The following is a 20,857-nucleotide window of genomic DNA, read 5'->3' as shown; positions in this document are numbered from 1 at the left end:
GGTGCACCCTGGGGTGAGACCATCCAACTGTAAACGCTTTCTGCAAAACTCACATTTGCCAGGGGCCGAACATATGCCGGCATATATTATTCGCATATTTTATTCCATTTCCCTTCAAGCACACTGGGAGGGAGATATTAACATTCACTTTTTACGAACTCAGAAAGCAAGGCCCGAAGATAGAAATCCGTCTCCTGTTCCCCTCGTCCCCTTCGTCCCTCCAGAGCCGCTGTCCACTGGGCCCTGGTGGGCCGATTAGTTTGGACTACATCAGCCTCTTCCTGGGCCCTTGAGCTTCTGTTTGGCTCAGCCAGTAGGGAGCCACAGCAGACAGAGGAGGGAGGGGGGAGAGTGGTGTGGAGTAGCTTATTCCCCTCACTCCTCCTCTGCGAGCTCCCCCACCTGGAAGGGATGGCTCCTCTCCTTGACTCTCTCCTTCTGGTCTCCTGACCGCTCCCTGCTCTTGCCTCCTTGGGCCCCGGGTACAAACAGCTCTGCCTCCATCTCTTGCTTACCTTACTCTTTGTAAATAAGCCCCTTCAAACGCTCCTATTCTGAGAGTGCCACCCATTTCCTGTTGGGTCCCTGACTGATCCACGGCCTGAGGCCACCCAGCTCAGCGAGAAGCAGAACCTGGACTCAGCTGTCTGCAAGGACTTGGCTCTATGCCGGGCGGGGGTATTGCAGCTTGCGGAAGCACAGAGGGAGGACTGTGGCAGAGAACCCCGTGCTCCCATAAGAGCTCGGCTGCACTCAGGTCTCCTACTTAGGCTGGGCCATTGCTGCCCAGGAAGAAAGACGAGCCAACATAGGTAAGAGGCAGTGAGCGTTCTCGTGTCTTTTTTCTCTGTTGTGCCAGTATCTGAGGCCCTGATGCCACCGCAAGATAGAAGGGGATGCTGACCCCATTAGAATTTTGTGTAAGAAGTAAACCTGCATTCCCGTTAAGATCCGGGTGACCCCTCAAAACAAAAACAAAAACAAAAAAACCCCCACACAAACAAAAAACCCCCAAAAATAAAAAACAAAAACAAAAAAAACTCAAAAAAAACCCCAAACCAGAAGCAAACCTTTATTGGGTTAAGCCATGACAATTTCAGCCTGTGTTTGTTACCCGAGCCCAGCCCGGCCTGGCCTGACTGATAGGAGCCGCAGACTCCCACGGCGGCTACACAGTCTCACCCTCCCCTGAGCAGATTCTGGGGACTTGCACCCAGACGTGCACGCACGCGCCCCCACACCCGCGCCTGCAGACACAGCTCTCCTACAAGCATCCAACTGGGCCACTCCATCACTCAGAGAGAAAGTAATCAGGCCTAGAATTGCCTGTCCTCACCAACTCCCTGGTTGGCTGCCCAGCCTGACCCCCTGGAGCAGACTCGGAATTCAGAGCACAGACTCCATGGCTAATGTAATATTCAGAACAAGAATTCAGAGGCCCACGAATTAGGATGGCAAAATCCCGGTTCCCATAGCAACGGCCCCAGTGCCCCAGAGTAGTTTTCAATATGTGGGCTGGGGCCCGGGGGAGACTGGGGTGCTGGCCGCGTGTGTTTGTGTATGTGTGTGGGATTGTGGTGGGCGTGTGAGTGTGTGGCTGTGACCATTTGTGTGTGTGTCTTCGTGTGTCTGTGTGCGTGTGACCGGGCGTGTGTATGTGGAAGCCTCTCTGGGTCTGGGAAACCACTTTCTCATGTGTGAGAGCACGCACGCTTTCTGCTAGACCAGAAAACCCCGGAGAGCAGGACCCAAGGCTGAACCAGTCCTGCGTCCCCCAGGGTGTGCACCTCAGTGGTTGTTGACTGACTGACTGACGGAAGAGTGCACAGGAACTGCGGGGTGCAAGGCCAGAGATCGCCAAGGCAGTTTGTTTCCTGTGTCACAGGCATTTCCCTGTCCTCTACCCCAAGAAGGGATCCTGGCGTTTGCGTGCTCTGAGCCCTGTGCCTATAAGAACAAAAGCAGAATTTACCTCCCCCTCCTTCCATCCAGGCTTCTGTTCACGGAGGGCCCAATGTAGGAGGGGTGCTCCCCTGGCACACCTTTGCCTGCTCGCCTGCTTCACAATTTTCTTTAAATTGATTTACTTTTTGCTGCAGTAAATTTATTTGAAAAAGAACCTTTAACTTTTCCTGGGAATTTGCTTTACAGCATTAAGATACTCAAATATAAAAGCATTCATTGCAGGGGCGCCTGGGGGGTCGGTTAAGTGTCTGATGCTTGATTTCGGCTCAGGTCATGATCTCAGGGTCGTGAGATCGAGCCCCGTGTCGGGGGCTCCATGCTCAGCCCAGAGTCTACTTGAGATTCTCTCTCCTTCTCCCTTCGCCCCTCCCCATCCTAAATAAATACAATCTTTTTTTTTTAAAGTGTTCATTGCAGTTTCTTGGATAATTAATCATTGGAAACAGAGTGAACGCTCGTCCATTGGGGAAACGGAATGAATTATGGTCCATTTACGGCGCGTCCTCTCAGGCAGCCTTTATAAAGAGTGAACTGGACTCACACCAGTTGGAGGGATTTCCATGCTGTGTTGAGGAATGAAGCAAGATACAGAGAAGAAAATGTAATATGTTACAACTCTTATAAAGCAATGGCCAAAAAACGGAACCAACTAAGCCACCAGGCGTCCCTAAATGTTTTTCTTCCCACGCGGCTCCGTGTTATTAGGTACCAAGTTCATCTACTAAGCTCAGTTATGCTGTGTGCCCCAGAAAATCATCTTGAGTTGTGCTCCCCATTCTGCAAAGGATAAGGGATGGAGGGGAGGGTGTCCGAGCGGGAGAAGAAAAAGCTCCCCCCCCCCAGCCCAGGGAGACGGCCGCTTTTCAGGGCAGCCCCAAGCAGAACAGGACAGGACCTCAGATGGGGTAGCCTGGGGAAGATGCCAAGGGGACATGAAATGAAGGGGACTGAGGACAGGAAAAATGAAGAGTCACCTTGCCTGGAGCCTGAGAAAATGGGACATTCGTTCTCTTTTGTCACTCAGGACTGTGGGATTCCTGGAGGCTTTGAGAGCTGGGGGACATGGAAAGGGAGGAGGCCTTGACATTGAAGGAGAGGCCAGGCCCCCTCTGGCTGCCCGGTGTCAGAGCAAGCTGGGGGGGGGAGCTCTCAGGTCCCGTCAAGGGCTCAGCAGAACGCTGCCCTGGGCACCCAGCACGGCCATCAGGGGTGAGAGTAGCACCTGCCGCGCCCTGGCTCGGACAGACATGCTCAGGAAAGCATAGTAAATGCTTGCCGAGTGGCTGATGGGGGAGAGATGCTGCCGGGTTGCGGTTGGGGGGCAAGGCAGGGAGGACAGGACAGGCTTAGAGCCATGGGGAGGGAGGACCCCGCAGAGGGAACCAGCGTGCGGAGCGTGGCAGGCATCCCTGGCCACAGAGCGCATTGATTTCTTTTTCACACCCGTGTGAAGTGTCGTGAGCCCATATGGCAACAGCCAAAGAACAGCAGCAACAAACCAAGCCCGTCCGACCCAGTATTTTCACTTCTGGGAGCCTACCCTGGATTACTATTCAGAGATTCGAGTCCACGTGTCAGAGCTGGAAAGTTCTAGATTCCTTTCTCCAGCTGGGCCCCTTTCAAACTGTGTGACTCAGGCAGATCCTTTAACTTCTGCCTCGGGCACTCGCTCTGCACCGGGAACAATAGGACGCCCCCTTGCAGCTCATTATGAACACGAAATGAGAAGACCCCCGGGACCCTTCTTGCAGCCAGGTCTTAGAGATGCTGCGTGGTTGACAGTCTTTCCCTGTGTCATTTCTAGTAGGAAAAACATTAAATATTCCCCAAGCTGGAGACAAGGGAATTGTCTGAAAGCAACTGGGGGATGGGTTAGGAAGATCCACGTTAAAAATATTTTCAAAAAATATTCACAAAGAGGGACGTCTGAGTGGCTCAGTCCGTTAAGCAATCTGCCATCAGCTCAGGTCAATCCCACGACCCTGGGGTCAAGTACAGCGTTGGGCTCCTTGCTCAGCGGGGAGCCTGCTTCTCCCTCTGCCTGCAGCTCCCCCTGATTGTGTTCTCTCTCCTGACAAATAAATAAAATTTTTAAAAAATATATTCAAAAAGAGTTTTTAATGATGTGGGGAAAGCTATAAATTTGGTTGTGTTCTCTCATCCAGCCTCCCCCCACCGCCCCAGTCTGCTTTCAAGCTTCTGAAGGTCTTCTAGGACCCAGAGGGAGCCCAAGTTCGGTCCCGCATTCTGTCCTCTCCCTGAATCCTGGGACCCCTTTCCCCTGTGGCCCCGCCACATACAATTACAGTGCTTATGGGGATGAGCTGTTGACTGCCATCAGTCCCGCTGGATTCTCAGGATCAAGGGAACAGGGACTGTTTCTATTTGGTTCACTCCCATATCCCTGGCACCTGGCACAGTACCTTGCCCAGAAGAGCTGCTAAAAGGATACAAATAAGTGAAATTCAATCTCCACTACAGAAAAAAAATAGGAAAAATACAAACACTAGCAAGAAATATACCCATACAGCGAGCTTTGTTGTTTTCTCTTTCCTTTTGTTGCTCTAAACTTTAAAAAATCTTCTACGACAAAATAAAAAAGGTCTCCAAAGAAACAAACAGGCCTTTTTTTCCTGGGGGAACATGTGGCTAGCTCACAGTATTAATACAGTGAGTTTTAAGCCAACTGTCCTCTCCTTCTGCCCCCTGAGCCTGCGGAGAGGGCCTGGCTGATGGTGTGGCCGTGTCAGCCAGAGCCATACTTGCTCCTGGGGGTGAAATGAAGAGCCCGTGTGCTCAGTGGGTCTAGAAGTTTCCTCTCCTGTAAATGTCAACGTCCTCACTGATGTGATGAGCACAGTGGAGGGGTCACTGGGCTGAGCTTTAAGGAAACGGGTCCCTGCTGATTTCTATCATTAGCTTTCTGTGGGATCCTGGTTGGGTCTTTTATACTCCCCGGACCTGTTTTCTCACTTGCAAGACAATTGGTTGATAGCTTTCTGGTCTCTTCTAGTCCTTCCATCCTTCTATTATAATTAGATAAAATATAAAATGAAAGACAATATTGAGCACTCACTGTATGCCCCAGATGATAACATTGTGCTTTATCCTCGCGTAGTAGCTATTTGAATCCTCATAACTACTCAATGAGGTGGGTACTATTAGCATCCTTGGGTCATCACAGAGAAAACTGCAACACAGAGAGGTTAAGTAAGTCACCCAAGGTCACCTAGCTGGTCAGTATTAGAGGCAAGACTAGAACCTGGGCAGTCTGGCTCTAGAAGCCATTCTTTTAAACCAGTACATTGTACAACTTTCAACACCCTATCAAGATAGATCGGAAATCTGTCCTATCGTCTCAGTCTATCGTTTCAGGGCTGGGTTCATCATATGCAAAGAGTTCTTATGTACAAATACAGCAGAGGAGTAGAAATCTGGACATGTTAGAGATAATTTTGTCCGAAATGGAGAATTGTGTAGTGCTATGCTGTCCAATATGGTTAAAATTTTCATTTTATTCAGTTTAATTCATTTAAATCTAATTTTAAAAACTGATATTCGATCCAGTCATTGGAAAACTCCAAAGAAATGTTCGAGCAACATAGACCTGCAAATCTACCTTTTCCATAGTAAATTTTATGAAATCGAGATACAGATTAAATCCTGCTGATGAAACCTTACTGTCTGGATTGAGGTGGGCTTTAAGCGCCAAGCACAAACCGTGTGTCAAAGACTTGGTAAGAAAAAAGAACAACACGGGGGTGCCTGGGTGGCTCAGTTGTTAAGCCTCTGTGCCTTTGGCTCAGGTCATGATCCCAGGGTCTTGGGACCGAGCCCCTCATCGAGCTCCCTGCTCGGTGGGAAGCCTGCTTCTTCCTCCCCCACTCACCCTGCTTGTGTTCCCTCTCTCGCTGTCTCTCTCTCTCTCTGTCAAATAAATAAATAAAATCTTTAAAAAAGAAAAAAGAACAGCACAAAGACTATAAAACAACTCATTGATAACTTTCTATATTGTCAGCATGTTGAAATGATATTTTGGACAACTGGGTTAAATAAAATATATCATTATGTTAACTTCATCTGTTCGTTTTTACTTTTAGAAATGTGGCTCCTGGAAAATTTAAAAGGACAAACGCAGCTCTCATCATATTTGCATCAGACAGCATGGTGCGGGTGAGGACGTGGGCCTTGCACCCATGGGCTTGGGCAGGAGTCCCAGCCCGGCCCTCATTAACTACCCAGGAGTCATTTAGACATGTAAGCCTTACTCTCCCTGCCATACACTGGAGTTCACAATGCTTCTCTCAGAAGGCTTTTAGTGAGTGAGTGTTTTGTAAGCTGTTGAGACCACGCAGACGTAATTATTATTACTGCCCAAGCCTATGATTTCATTGAATTGATACAAAATCTGTGGCCCCAGGGTGGGGAGGTGTACCCCAAAGCCCACGGTGAGTCAGACTCTCAGGACAGTGGTCTTTTTCTAATCCTTGAGATGGCCTAATTTAGTTTAATTCTCACAGCCAGCCCACAAATGGGGAAACTGAGGCACAAAGCCATTTAGTAATTTGCCCAAGGTGACACAGTGAGAAAAACTCAGAGCTGGGATTTGAGCCCGGGCTATCTGGCTCCAGAGACTACACTCTTAACCGCTCTACTCCACAAGTTGGAATCCAGCGTCCTGGCTTTTGCTTCAGTGACCATGCCGGGGGTGGGGGGCGGGAGCTCTGACAAGCCGGGGGGAGTCTTCCAAACTCCTTCCAACTCTATACTGCTCAGCAAGCCCTGAACATAGAAATGATAGCCCAGCCCCCAGTAGCGATAGGGCTCAGCACTCAAGCCCCAGGGACTAATTTCCGAAAGGGGTCCTGACTCCAAGGATGAGCCTCAATGAGGAGAACTTTCTCCCCCGGGCAGGGGCCCCTGGGAGTTTGTCCCACTGCCCTCGGCACTTGGAGAAGATGAGCCTGCCAGCTTAGCCTCGAGCTGCCCCCGCCCCTTCCGCACCCGTTCTCCAACACAGGCTGGCTCTGGCACCTTCGGAAGCCCGTTTCAACTCTGAGGATAAAGGGACAATTAGAAGAGAACCAACCATCAACAGAACCAGAGGGTTTCAGGGAAGGAGCCCTGACGGGGAGGGGGCCGGGACTGTGTGAATGTCTTTGTTTCAAGAACATTCCTTGATGGGGTGCCTGGGTGGCTCAGTCGTTAAGCGTCTGCCTTCGGCTCAGGGCATGATCCCAGAGTCCCGGGATCGAGCCCCGCATCGGGCTCCCTGCTCCGCTGGGAGCCTGCTTCTTCCTCTCCTGCTCCCCCTGCTTGTGTTCCCTCTCTCACTGGCTGTCTCTCTCTCTGTCAAATAAATAAATAAAATCTTAAAAAAAAAAAAAAAAAGAACTTTCCTTGAGGTTGTTTGTGGGGAGCGATCCATAGTACTGGAAAGAAAAAGGAACAACCTGTAATTCCATTAAAATTGGAAAGAAGCATGGCGCTGGCTCGCATGAGTAACTCTGAACTTGACTCAGAGCAGCTCGGGGTGTTCTGTCTTTGAAGGAACTTGGAGGGGTTGTGACACCCAGTTGGGCTGAGTTTACTCTGTCACAGAGACTGAGGCTGGCCGGGAGGCTTGGTTGGACAGCGTGGCCCTCACTCACAGAGGTGACCGGTGTCGGGCGGCTGTGGGGAATAGACCGGGCTGCACCTGCTGGGAATCTCCGAGCCCGGGAAGGTTGGGGTGGCCTCTCTCCCCTTGGAATCTAAAGGCAAGTCAGTGACTTGGTGTTTTACCCCTAGTTTACTTGGACAGTTTTTGTTTTCTCCTCTCTATCTAGGAAAAGCTTGGGGACATAAAGGAAACTCAATGGGCACGCTCTGAACTGGATATTTGTGCCCCCCCCAATCCATATATCGAAACCCTACTCTCCAGTGTGATGGGACTGGGGGTGGGGGCTTTGGGAGGGAAGCAGGGCTAGATGTCACAAAAATCCTGCCTTTTTACCTTTCTTGGGTCACCCTGTCACATGACAGAGGCTGTTTGCCGCACGGCATCCTCCCTGCACGCTTGGGTGGAATTCCCACCCCCTCCACCACCAAATCCCAGGGGAGGTCAAGAACAACAACAACAACAACTCATAACCTTCACTGAAAGAGAAGCTCCACCATAGGAATAATGCAACATAACCGCTCTGGGGTCTGTGAGATTCTGGAACTCCCCCATTCTCTCTCTTGCTCAAGAAAGTGAGGGGGTGTGAGTGACATTATGCTGGGAGCCAAGAAATGAGTGTCTGGCTGGCCTGCGTTCAATTCCATTAACACCCGCTGACCGCTCAGCATGGGCGTGACAGGAGCAGGTGCCGAGGAGATGAGCGAGGCTGGGAAGAGCCTGGGAGGGGGAGGGTCCCACGCACCAATGCGTCTCTCCGGAAACCCTTTTTTTCATAATTCAGAATGCATATTTTGGGGACAGGCAGAATAGTGACCCAAACCCTCTCTGCTGATCACTGGCTGTGTGACCTTGGGAGGGTCTTCAGTTTGAAGCTGGCACCGTACATGATGCTGGGACCGCAGCGCGTTGCTTTGAGGGCTGCGTGAAGAGCGTATGTGAGATGAGTAGCGCGCACGTGGTGTATGGCCGCTGTCATTATTATCCCTCATCCTGAGGCTTTGGCCTACTTTCTCTTGTCCGGTCCTGAGTGGACAGGGGAGGGCATCTGGCCATTGATTACATATTCCGTCCCAGGCATAAAGATGACTCTGAGGGCCCTTCAGCCTTCTCCTCTGCAAAGGGACTACTCCAGTTCCCCAAAGACTGCCTTCTTCCCTCCTTCCTCCCCATCTTTCTTATGAAGCCTAGGAGAGCTGCCCCACACTCACATCTTGCTGCCCCCTTCCCTGGCTCTACAAGCATCTACAGCGTTCCTGGAGAGGAGAAGTGGCCTGCGGTTGCCATGGTAACAAGAGTGCCTCCAAAAAGCAAAGCCTTCTGTGGTTCTGACCCCAAGGCTTGCTCAGGCTCCTGTGCCAAACTATACCTTCTTTGCACGTCCCAGGTGATAAGACAAGACACCCCTGAGCATAGAGACTCATGAGCACCTCAATTTAAATCCCAAGAGATAACAGGAAGAACGGGGTTCCCAGAGAGCCCAGCGGGCCGGAGACACTGGCCTTTCACGGGCGGGTCTGCTTCATCCCCCGTAGATTTCAGACCACTGAGTGCAGGAGGGGGATGTCAGGTCCCTCCTCTAGAACTCTGACTCAGTGGGTCTTGCGTGGGATGCTTGAATCAAACTTGCCTGGGTTCGAAACCCAGCTCACTCCACGCTATGGGATGTTGCACAAATCTCACTATATGCCGGGCTTGCTTCCCCCACTTCACAGGTGTAAAACCCTCCCAGGACTGAAGTCCCATCACAAGAAAGACCCAGCAGCTGGCCCACAGTGAGGACCCAAGATCTTGCCGAGTCAATGAGTACAAAAGCGTGTATGTGACGGATGCGTGGGCGCACATACACGTAGTAGGTGGATAAAGCAGATTATTAGATAAAATCTTTAAAAAAAATAAAAGGGACACCTGGCTGGCTCAGTCGGTTAAGCGTCTGTCTTCAGCTCAGGTCATGATCCCAGGGTCCTGGGATCGAGTCCCGCATCGGCTGCTTGCTCAGTGGGGAGGCTGCTTCTCTCTCTCCCTCTGCCTGCTGCTCCCCCTGCTTGTGCTCCCTCTCTCTCTGACAAATAAATAAATAAAATCGTTCATAAATGTAAACATTTCTTGTTTTTTTTTTTTTTAATGTAAACGTTTCTTAAATGAGGGTTGTGGGGAGGCCTAGGGATTCTTAAAACACTCTCAATGCATCTCTATATGTGTGTAACATTTCTCTCTAACAAAGTATCTGGAAGATTCTATAATAGGGTAGTAACAACAGTTACCAGTAACATGACTGGTGTGTTTTTTCTCTTTATTTTCTATATTATTTTCTAAATTCTGTAGCTTTTGTTTTATATATAACTTCAGTGATGAAAATAAAAACAACAGTTTGTTTTTTAATGACAAGATAGGGTGAAAAACTCTTTATAAATTGCTCGAGTCTTATCAATGCCACTTGCGAATGATTCCTGAGTGCTTACATGGTTTTTAATAGTGGTCAATTCTGTCTTCTCCTTCATAATGCTCAGACAAAGGTATTCTTACTGTCCCCATTTTACAGACAGGAAAATTTAGGGTCTAAGAGGTTAAGGAAATTTCCAGAACGACAGGGCCCATAAGAGGCAAAGCAGGATTTGAACCCAGAGGGTTTCTGGGCTGCCTTAATTGTCAGGACATATAGTAAATACTCAACAAATCTTAGTTACCATTATTTTAAAAAGAAGTCTCTATAGCTCACCTCACCTCTACCAACATTACCGGGATGGTGCCATGGCTAGACCCTCCCTGGGCTCTGCTGCAGGAAGGTGGAGGTAAGGGAGCCCCCAGGTGGCCTGCAGCCCAGAGCCTGAAGCCCAGAGCTCAACTCCTATCTCTCTGGAGGCATGAAGGGCGTCCTCAAGGAACACAGAGGAGAGAGAGTCCGGGAAGTGACTGCAGGGGAGGGGACCTTGGGGCCAGGCCTTGATGGTCAAGGAGTGTTCCACAGAGGCAGGAGGAGCTGACCCCAACTACCAAGGATTTCCTCTGTGCCAAGTGTTTTATCGACATTGTGTACAGAACCCTGACAGCCCTGTGAGAGGGTATTACCGTGAAACCCATTTTCCTGACAAAGAGGCTCTGAGAAATGAAGTTACCAGCCCAAGGTCGCAAAGCTGGGGCTTGACAGACCCAGAATTCAAATCCAAGTTTGTTCCCCATACTCACACTTTCCCCCACTGCAGGCAGCCTCAGGGAGAGGAGGCAGAAGGGCATTCTGGGTAGGGACTGCAGCACGAGCAGAGGCCTGGAGGCAGGACAGGAACTCGTGTGCTAAGCTGGAGCGAAATTCAAGAATAAAATCCCCCCAGAGCTTGGCACCCCCTGTGCAGGGGGCAGGGCTGGGTTTCTGGGTTTCAGTGGAAGCTGAAACCCTGCTGGGTCACACAGGGTTTTCCAGGGGGCCTGTCCCCACCCACTGGCTCTCAGGAGGGACTCTGGTTCGAGTCTCCGAGACCTGCTGTAGCAGCAGTTTCTGGGTGAACGAAGCTCAAGTGTGGGCACGGGATGAAAATCCCCCCAACTCCTAGGGGTGGGGCTAACACCTTTCAGAGGTGGCCTAAAGCCCCCTTAAGACAAGGGCCCCCTGACGTCAGGCACTCAGAGCTGCTGGAAGTCATCAGCTTCCCTATGAGGAAGGAACCAGGGCCCTTCCCAAGCAGGTGACCTCAGGCTGGGACCAGAACATCTTGGGGGGCGGGGGGTAGAGTATGATTTCAGGTCCAAGTCCAAGCCCACATTCTTAGCTGCCAGGCCTCAGGTTGCCCCATGCTCCCCTTCACAAGCCACACACAGGGTGCTTTTGAGGTGGCTCGAAAGTCCTTCCACATTTCTGCCTATCTTAACCTTAGCCAAGAAGGTGCATTCATTCATTCCTTCATTCATTCTTCACCCTCGGCCAGGCTCCGTACCAGGCCCCACGCCATGGAGGAGGACACAGATATACTCATGGCTGATTATAGTCGGGTCTCATGGCTATCCCTGGGCAGAGCAAAGGGCTCTGGGAAAAGTAGAGGTGAGAGGGAATAACTTTGAGTCCAAAGAGCAAGGGACAATTGGAAGGGGTCTTAGAGGATGAGTAGGAATTCTCAGGGATGAGAAAGTGATGGAGAGAAAGAGCTAGCCAAGCCTTAGACAACCTGGGAGACCTAACCTGCATCTTTCCAGAGGTGAGCGGACCAGGAGGAGAGATCGCCAAGGGCAGCAGTGACCCACCACTCTCTGTATACCCCTCGTTCTCCCTGCCAGGGGCCTAGCATCACAGGGCTTCCCCATCATTCTCTGCAAAGGTGCTTGAGCCCTGATTTAAATACTGGAAGACTTGTTGCTTTCTCAGCCCCTACCCCAGTGATGGCTAAGATCTCTGGTCACTGCCTCTCCCCATGGTGTCCAGCCTTTAGGCTTCAATCTGGGGTGAGTAGAGGCCTGGCTCAATGTTTGATCAGTACCAAAGTATGATGGGCACTTGGGAAGTTTTGCAGAGGTTGGAGGTGAGTTCTCAGGCTCTGGCCACCAGCACCCACTGCTTGGGGCTGAGGGTCTGGCTTGGCCAACTGACCTCCCACCTACTCACTCCCAGCTGCAATCTGCCCTCCCAGTCCATTCCTCTGGCTTGTGACTCTGTTTCCAAACTCCAGAGTCCTGGGGAACAGAGAAGCCAAGAAGTCACCCCCATAGTGTTGGGGGCAGCACGGCAACGCTGGAAGTGTGTGAGCTTTGGAGTCGGACTGAGGTGGGTCCCGTCTCTTCCTCTTCATACCAGGATCTGGATTTCTTAACCTCTCCGAGCTTCCATGATCCTTCTCTATGTAAATGGTGATGGTAATATCACCTTCATGAAGCAGTGAAGGGATTAGCAGAGAAAGGGGCCACAAGTTTGCATGCATAATCCCTTACTGCAGTTCGAAAGCCCCAGAGACCCCCAAACCTGTTGGTGGCAACACCTGACCTGAACTAATGCAAGGTGTTCATAGTCTTTGTTTATTCCACATGGTGTGGAAAATCATACATTTTGCTGCAGAAACATTAACGTATTTGATTCCAACAGCTGACCAGGCCCCGGCTGTGACATTACAAAGTATACAAAAGGGCACCATGTCCCCTTTCTGAAATCCAAACATTGTCGATTCTGAATTGTCCCTGGCCCCATGGGTTCCAGAAAGAGACGGAGGACCCGATGTGGCTTTCTGTTTCTCCCCTGACAGAGTAACTGTGCGGACCAGTCCTCCAAATTGAAGGCCAGAAAAGTTGCCCTAACTTCCCCAGCCTCTTCCCCTCTCCTCACCTTTCTTAACGGAAACCCTCCTCCAAAAAGAAGCTTCTGTATAAATCAATAAGGAAAAGGCAAACAATAGAAAAATGGGCAAAGAGCAAGAATGGGCATTTCAGGGAAGAGGAAACACACGAGACCCATAAACTTATAGAAAGTATCCAACCTCACAGTCATCGGCAAATGCAAAGCAAGGCCCCAGGGAGATACTATCTTACACCCACTACATTGTCTACAGTTAGGAAGTGGGGCAATACTGACTGTTGAGAATAGAGGTCAACAGGGATTCTGCACGTTGCTGGGGGGGGAGCAAAGTCGGGACAAGAACTTTAGAAAACATTTCCATAGTCATGCATGACCCAGAAATTCCACCCCCAAGCCACAGACACACACACAGACACACAGACACACACACACACTGCTAGGGGTTGAATTGTGTCTCACAAAAAAAGATATGTTGGAGTCTTAACCTCAGTTCCTAAGAATGTGACTTTATTTGGAGACAGGGTCTTCACAGAGGTAATCCACTTAAAATAAGGTCATTAGGGTGGGCTCTAGCCCAATAGGACTGGTGTCCTCATGAAAAGGGGGAATGTGGACACAGGCGTGGGCACAGAGGAAGAATGCCGTGTTAAGATGAAGGCAGAGACTGGAATGGAGCTTCTACAAGCCAAGGAGTGGCCAAGAACGCTAGCAAATCACCAGGAGCTAGCAGAGAGGCCCGGAACAGACGCTCCCTTACAGCCTGAGAAGGAACCAACCCTGCTGACACCCTGGTCTTCGACTTCCAGCCTCCAGAGCTCGAGACAATACATTTCTGTTGCTCACACACCAATCTGTGGTACTGAGTTAGGGTAGCTCTAGGAAACGAAGTCATGCATACTTGTAACAAAGGTTGCCTGCAAGAAGCAGGGGCTGGGGAGAGCCCATGGAAGCTTCTAGGGAATTCTGGAAGGGAGAAGAGGGGAACTCGCAAGATGCATACATGAGCCCCTCCTTCACTTCCAGAACCCCCAGGTGCTGCCTGGGACCATTTCACGGCTTATGCTGACATGGCTGGACCCGAGGCCGTCCGCACACGGGCTGGTGGCTGGAAAGGGTCTGTAAGGAACCTCAGGGAGGGCGTAAAGTCCATCTAGAGGATAAGAATGGAGGAGCTGGTATTCGGGTGTACCTGGTTTCCCTTAGGAGGGTTCAGGAACTTGCCCAGGGCCACACAGGAGGTGCGGGAGCCTGGAATCAAACCCTCGCCTCCCAGACCCCAGAGTCCACATGCTCACAGCCACCCTGACAAATACGGATCGTAGCCAGTGCGATGCCCATCCGCACACCCACCCCCATGCTGACGAGACTAAACACTTGCATCACTCCGGGGACTTGCAAACTCCCTCCTTCCAGAATGAAAGGCCGAGTTGTCTGAGGGTGCTGGGTGAGATTTCTTTTCATGTGGTTGTGAGAATGTTTTTACAACGAGGATGACGAATGAGTACGGCGGGTGTGAATTTTCAGCTGGAATCAGGTGGGAGTGACAAGGAAAATGGTAGAATTGACATCAGCCATTATTAGGACCTTGGGTACGGCCCTGCCCCTTTTGGGGGCCTCAGTTTCTCTGTGCTAACATGGGCCGGCTGGGCCGGCTGGGGTCTGACTGCGGAGTGGGAGGCAGCTGTCCGGCCTCTGACTGCTCCTGGTTTGGGGGTGCTCCGCAGACTGCCCTTCCCTCCTTCACAGCACAGCCCCCTCCTGCCCCCGCTGCCCCCACCCACCTGACCCCGCCACCGGCGCATTGTTTCCCAAACCAGACAATTTAAGATCGGGTATCAAATAATGCTGAATCCCACAGCCAGCGGATTCGTCCTTTGGCAGCCCGTCGGGGCTGGGGATTACAGGTCTGGGTGGTGCTGCTCAGCCTTGAACACCCCACACTCTGCACGAGGGGAGGGGGGCCCAGGCGTGTGTAGCAGGCTCTTTAATGCCACTGTGTTTTCAGTGTTTTGTTTATACGGACATTCTATTTACTGAAGTAATATTTGTTGGAGATGTACGATGTTGATGGAAGATTTCTAAGTTTAAATAAACTGACTTAGGTTTAAATATGGAGTTGATCATAGACAAGGTAGTTAAATAATTGTATATGCATAAAGGCGAACCAGATCACGTCCTTTGATACCCGAAACTCTCCGATGATTTCCCATTTCCCTTGGGTTCATTCCAAGCCCCTATGTGATCGGTGTTTGCCGACACCTGCAGCCTGTCCACCTCCATCTCCTCCGCTCTCTCTCCCCCTCGGCTTTCTCCTCCAGCACGTCCATCAACCGTTCCACCTCAGAGCCTTCACGCCTGTGTTCTCTCCACCCGGAAGGTCCTCCTCCCTGCTCTCGATCTCTCGGGATTCCAGGCTAATCTCACCATTCACATCTCTGCTCAAATGCCTCCAGAGGCCTTACCGGGACCCCCATCCCACTCACTCTCGGTCTGCCTTGGTTGGCTTTATTTCCCTTGCTGCATGTACTCCTCTCTGATATGATACTCTTCTAAAACATGCTTGCTCATTTCTCTATGTTCCCCACTAGAATAGAAGCTCCTTGAAGTCTAGGGCTTTGTCCCCTATCCGCAGTGGCTGAGAGTGCTGGCCAGCCTGGAGCTGGAGCTCAACAAATGAATGGCAGAAATTGTAGGTGGGGACAGAGGGGGCCCTGAGAGCAGAGACGAGCGAACCAAGCTCCAATGTCTAGGCCGGGCAAGATGGCGGCCGCCAGAGGCTCGATCTGAGGGGCTCACGAACACCTTTTGCCTCATCAGCTCCAGCCTTCCAGGCACTGAGCCACCGGGCTCCTACCCTCCGAACCAGCAAAGAAAGCCAAGTCAGCGACTAAACTTGTCGAAGGAGTGATGGAGTCATAACGTCACCATCCAGAAGCGGTGGTGATAATAACCAGCTCAGGCCAGAACCCTGAATCATGTTACAACTGGTGGGCAAAGGTTTGAGGGGGACTAACATTTTTACACAGCCTCAAAGAATCTGCCCACAAGACACATATTAGTTACAAAGGAGAAAAGAGTCACTTTACCTAGCAGACATCACCTTAGCCAAGCAATCAGAATGAGAACACCAAGATGGGACAAGCTGACTCCAGTGCCTCTTGATACGATGCACTGAGAAGAAGAGCAAACATTTCTATGCTGTTCCTGCCACAGGAGGCACGACTAACCATGAGGAACCATCAAACCAACCATGACTAGAGACATTACACAGAATAACTGGACTGTCGGGGCGCCTGGGTGGCTCTGTCGGTGAAGCGTCTGCCTTTGGCTCAGGTCAGGATCCCAGGGTCCTGGGATTGAGCCCCGCATCGGGCTCCTTGCTCAGTGGGGAGCCCGCTTCTCCCTCTGCTTCCCCACCCCTCACTCCCACTTATACTCTCTCTCTCAAATAAATAAATTCTTAAAAAAAAATAATAGCTGGACTAGACTCTTCAAAAGGATCAATGTCATGAAAAAGAAAGAAAATCTGAGAAAATGTTCTAGATCAAAGGAAAATTAAGCATGGCACACCAACTAGAATTTTCTTTTGCCTTAAAGGACATTATTGGAACAATTGGCAAAATCTGAAAAAGGTCTGTGGATTATTTATTAATGTTGTCTTGACGTCAACTACCCCAGTTTGACATGTGTATTGTGGCTGGATGAGAGAATGTCCTTTAAAAAAAAAAAAAAAAAGACAGACTGAAGTATTTAGGAGAAAGGGACCTTATGTCTGCAACCTACTCTCAAATGATTTAGGCCAAAAGGAAGAGATAGACCAAAAAATGGGTAGGCTGAGAAAATGTAAAGCAATTGTGGTAAAATGTTAACAGTTGGGGAATCTGAGTGAAGAGCATATGGAACTTGCAACTACTCAGCCAGCCTGAAATTCTGTTGAAATAAAATGTTGGGGAGAAAAGAAAAACCTGAGAGAAAAAGAAGGCCGAGGCTGAGGACAGGGCAACCATTGAGGTGTGCAGGCAGAGTGGGTGCAGGAAGCCAGCTCCTCGCCTCGCCAAGCTGACATCTCAGAGCCCGGGTCACCTGTGCTCACCTCAGACCACGGCGGACTACAGCCACGTGTGCGAGAGCACAGGACCCCCACTACTGCCCCTGCCCAGCGGGCTGCCCACCCCGGCACCGGCTCCATGACCTTGGGCACGTCACCCCCCACACTGCACCTTGGTTTTCTCCTCTAACAAACAGGAGCAGATGACTGGCAGCCCTCTGGGGTTTCTTCCAGCCCAGATGCTGTCATGATATTTCTAGAATCCTATCTGGAAAGCATGGCACATTTCTCCAAGGAGCTTAATTCATTTGGAGAGGGCCTTTACTTCAGTTTAGCTGATGAAAGGAAGGGAAAGTGAATCTCCCTGAGCAGAGTGGGGGATGGACCGCCCCCTGTCCAGGGCATGGTTTCCCACCTCTGTCCCCCGCCCAGCCCAGCTCCCACGCACTCCTCCCAGGCAAGGTGAACACCCTACCAAAATTTATACTAAAGCACAGATAAAATAGATAAAATCCTTCCCCTAAGTCCAGCTTGGCCATGATGGAGTGGTTGGGGAGGCCTGGAAATATAGGGTGGACCTCCTAGTACCCCACCACCTCCTAACACAGGTGGAGGCCCAGGAGAAAGCAAGGGGATCACTTTCCCATTATGGGAGCCCAGTCTGTGTCTCCCCAGGGCCCTGCAGCTTCTCCCTCAGCCCCTCCGTGCTGCCTCTCTACTGAGGCTAGCCTCTCGGAGGCTCCCTTGGCGGCCATTTTCTGGCAGAAGGCAGTCAGGCCACAGGAATCTACAAAATGGTGGGCGGAAATTGGGGCTTCCCTCTCTTCTTTCTCTGCTGCCCCTGTGAGCTCCCATGGCCCCAGGCCCAGCAGCAGTTATGGCCGTGGGGCTCTTCAGCACCCCCAGGGAGCCCCAGATTTCTCTAAGTACTTCATAGCCAACATCTCATGGAGACTCATCCCAGACCTGGGTTCTGGAGGTTACCATCAACCCTGCTTTACAGCCGGGGAAACTGAGGCTCAGAGTGGATATTCATGCAGGAAGTGACTTCTGACTCACAAGTAGCTTCAAGGTTTGGGGTTTTTTTTACCCAGTTTCCACGACAGCCTAGCCGACAGTGGGTAAGATGAAGTCTCCAGGGAATCAGGAAACCTTTCCTGAGAAATCTCGAGATGAATGGGGTCTGTGGCCCAAACCCTGCCTATTTTCCAGGGCTGGGAAAGAACATGGATTAGGAGTCATAAGCTTAAGTTAACGATCTACCAGCTGTGCACCTATTAGCTGTGTGATCTAGAAGTCCCTTCACCTCTCTGAGCCTCAGCGACTTCACCGCTAAAATGGAGGTAATAACTCACACGTAGTAGGGCTGCAGTGAGAAGACAGACTTACGAATTTACAGTGTGGCCCGGGAGGCCGTTACCCCTTTGATTGCCCAGCTATCCTTGGCCAGCTAACCTCTTGAAATACACGGTTTATGTGTGTAATTTCTGTGTGCCAGTCACCGCGCTCGTCGTCGCATCCTCCTCTCACAGCAGAACAGGTGAGTCAGGAGGAAGAAAACAGGACCTACAGGTCCAGCAGGGCCGGCCGTCAGCCCCTCCCTGCCGCTAGCCCCTTTGCATTTTCGCCTTGCCGGTCTGACCTCCAGGCTTCTGCTCAAATCAGTCCTTCCGCGTGGAATGCTCCCCCCCCCCCGCCTTTAACTTTTTATCTTGAAATCACAGACTCACAAGAAGTTGCAAAACAGCACAGAGAAGGCCCATGCAGCTATCGCCCAGCTTCCCCGATAGTGACATATTCGGTAACTAACTAGAGTAAATTACCAAAACCAGGAAGTTGATATTGATGTAACACAACTAACCTATATACACTTTACTCAGACCGCAGCAGTTTTTGCATGCACTCATTTTTAAAAATGTCTTTGTGCCATCCTTCTCTGTCTGTCTAGCCCCCTGAGACATCCGTGCTCCCCTGTCAGGGAAGCCGCCCTGTCTCCAGGAGGCCGGAGCTCTCCCTCCTTGGACTCCCAGCTCCTGGAGGCAGTGTAGCCCGGTGATGGAGAATGCGGGTTTTGAAGACCGATAGACCTGGATTTAAACTCCGCATCAGCCACCAGCCTGGGACAAAATACATAATTTTCTGAGCCTTAGTTGACCCACCTGTAAAATGGGGAGATTGCTCCAATGTCAGGGCGGGGCGGGAGCAGCTTAGCTGCTGCTCAGAGAACGGTAAGTCCCCTGCAGTGGGTGGTGGTTATGGCTGTCATCGGAATGCACCTGTCATCACACCTATTCCAGGTTGACTCTTGTGTGTTTTTATCATCTGCCCCACAACACTTCAAGTGTTCAAGGGCAAACCTTCATATCCCACATCACGCTGTCCTACAGGGCCTGGCACACAGCAGGTGCTCAATAAATGGAACTAGATGGAGCTTCCTGCCAAGCAGACTTTCCCTAGGCTCATGGCACCTCTCTAGCTTCACCCTCATTCATTTCTGGCCCAGGTAGGCAGGTAAGTGCACTGTAGACCCCGCGAGGGCTGGGCCTTGGTGAGAGCAGCCCCATTTGACCCCATTTGTCCCTGAGAAGGCTTCCAGGGGACCCCGGACCTTCAGAGGTCCCTCTGGCTGCAAGGGGGGGTGTCGTAGCCAGGGAAGATGCCTCGTATTTGCGTGAAGCCCCAAGGGCAGCCAGCTGGGAGACAAGCCAGGCCACTCCTCCCTAGGGAAGAGTCAGAGCTACTAGTCGGGACACCTAAGCTGAAGTCCTGGCACTTACTAGCTACAGACTTCGGGCCAATCTCTCAGCCTCGATAACCCCTGCTTTCCTCATCTATACATGGGGTTGTCATGTGGGTAAATGAGCTTGCTGTGCAAACTGCGTGTTAACCACCAAATCCTGTATTCACATATACAAGATCTTTCTCCTCGCTCTGTAACATTTATAAGCTAGCATTTTAAAGCACTGCTATGTTCAGGCACTTCCCTTTCCAATGCATTATCTAAATTAACTTCCATCCTGTGGTGAGGGGCAGAGGGAGAGGGAGAAGCAGACTCCGTGTTGAACAGGGAGCCCCACACGGGGCTCGATCCCAGGATCCTGAGATCATGACCTGAGCTGAAGGCAGACACTTAACCGACTGAGCCGCCCAGGGGCCCCCCGGGCTGGTTTCTAACAACTGGACCTCAGATGTGTGGCTGCCCCACTCTACAAACAGTAAAAGCCTTGAGGCACAGACATAGAGTACAAAGATGTTTCGGCTGGGTCTTTAGTGTTCAATTTGCTCATTTTTCCAGTGAAGGAACTTGGGACAGAGAAAGGAATGAGCCTGCCCAAGATGACCCAGCAATCGAGAGCCAGAGTGAGTTCTAAGAATCCACCCCCACTTCGCCCCTCCTCCAGGTTCCTTCTCCCGGTGGCTCAATTCCCAGCTAAATTGTGCGGCGTGAATCTGGGCACCGTCCCCGATTTCAAGGCTCACCAGGAATCCAGGGACTGTCCAGGGGGCCCCTGGGAAGGTGAGCAGAAGGCTTCCCCAGGCTGTGTCCAGTAAGGGGAACAGATTATCTGTCCTCATTGTCCTTTCTCTGGATCAGTGCTTCCAAAGAGTGAGACACATACCCAAAGGTTTGAAAACTGGTTTAGGTGGTCACTGACATGGTCTTACATTAGCTAGGTAAAGGAAATTTCCCTTTCTGCCTTTCTGATGACTTGGAGGAGAAAATCTCCCAGGGCGCTTGTCCTTACTGCCTGACATCTAGAAACCCTCCCTTTGAGCAAAGAGAAAGCAGCCACACATCTGAATTTAGTAACATTGTTTTGTTTCCATGATGGTTATTTTCACCATTACTACGATTAAGGTGATTTACAATGGCTCTATCTTTAAGGAAGCAACATAAAGATTTTTGTAAAAA

The 20,857-nt window shown here is 50.8% G+C and overlaps 1 protein-coding gene across 4 annotated transcripts in view; it reads right to left on the bottom strand.

The window, feature by feature from the left end:
• The window catches only part of CD6 (CD6 molecule), a 38,216-nt gene that overhangs the window by 12,239 nt on the left and 5,120 nt on the right, over window positions 1-20,857 (bottom strand). The gene's annotated exons all lie outside the window — the stretch shown is intronic.

This window comes from Ursus maritimus, unplaced genomic scaffold, assembly GCF_017311325.1.
Source record: "Ursus maritimus isolate PB19 unplaced genomic scaffold, ASM1731132v1 scaffold_23, whole genome shotgun sequence".
In the NCBI taxonomy this organism is placed as follows: domain Eukaryota; kingdom Metazoa; phylum Chordata; class Mammalia; order Carnivora; family Ursidae; genus Ursus; species Ursus maritimus.
The sequence above is the reverse complement of the archived record's forward strand: the minus strand, read 5'-3'. Positions and strand labels throughout refer to the sequence as shown.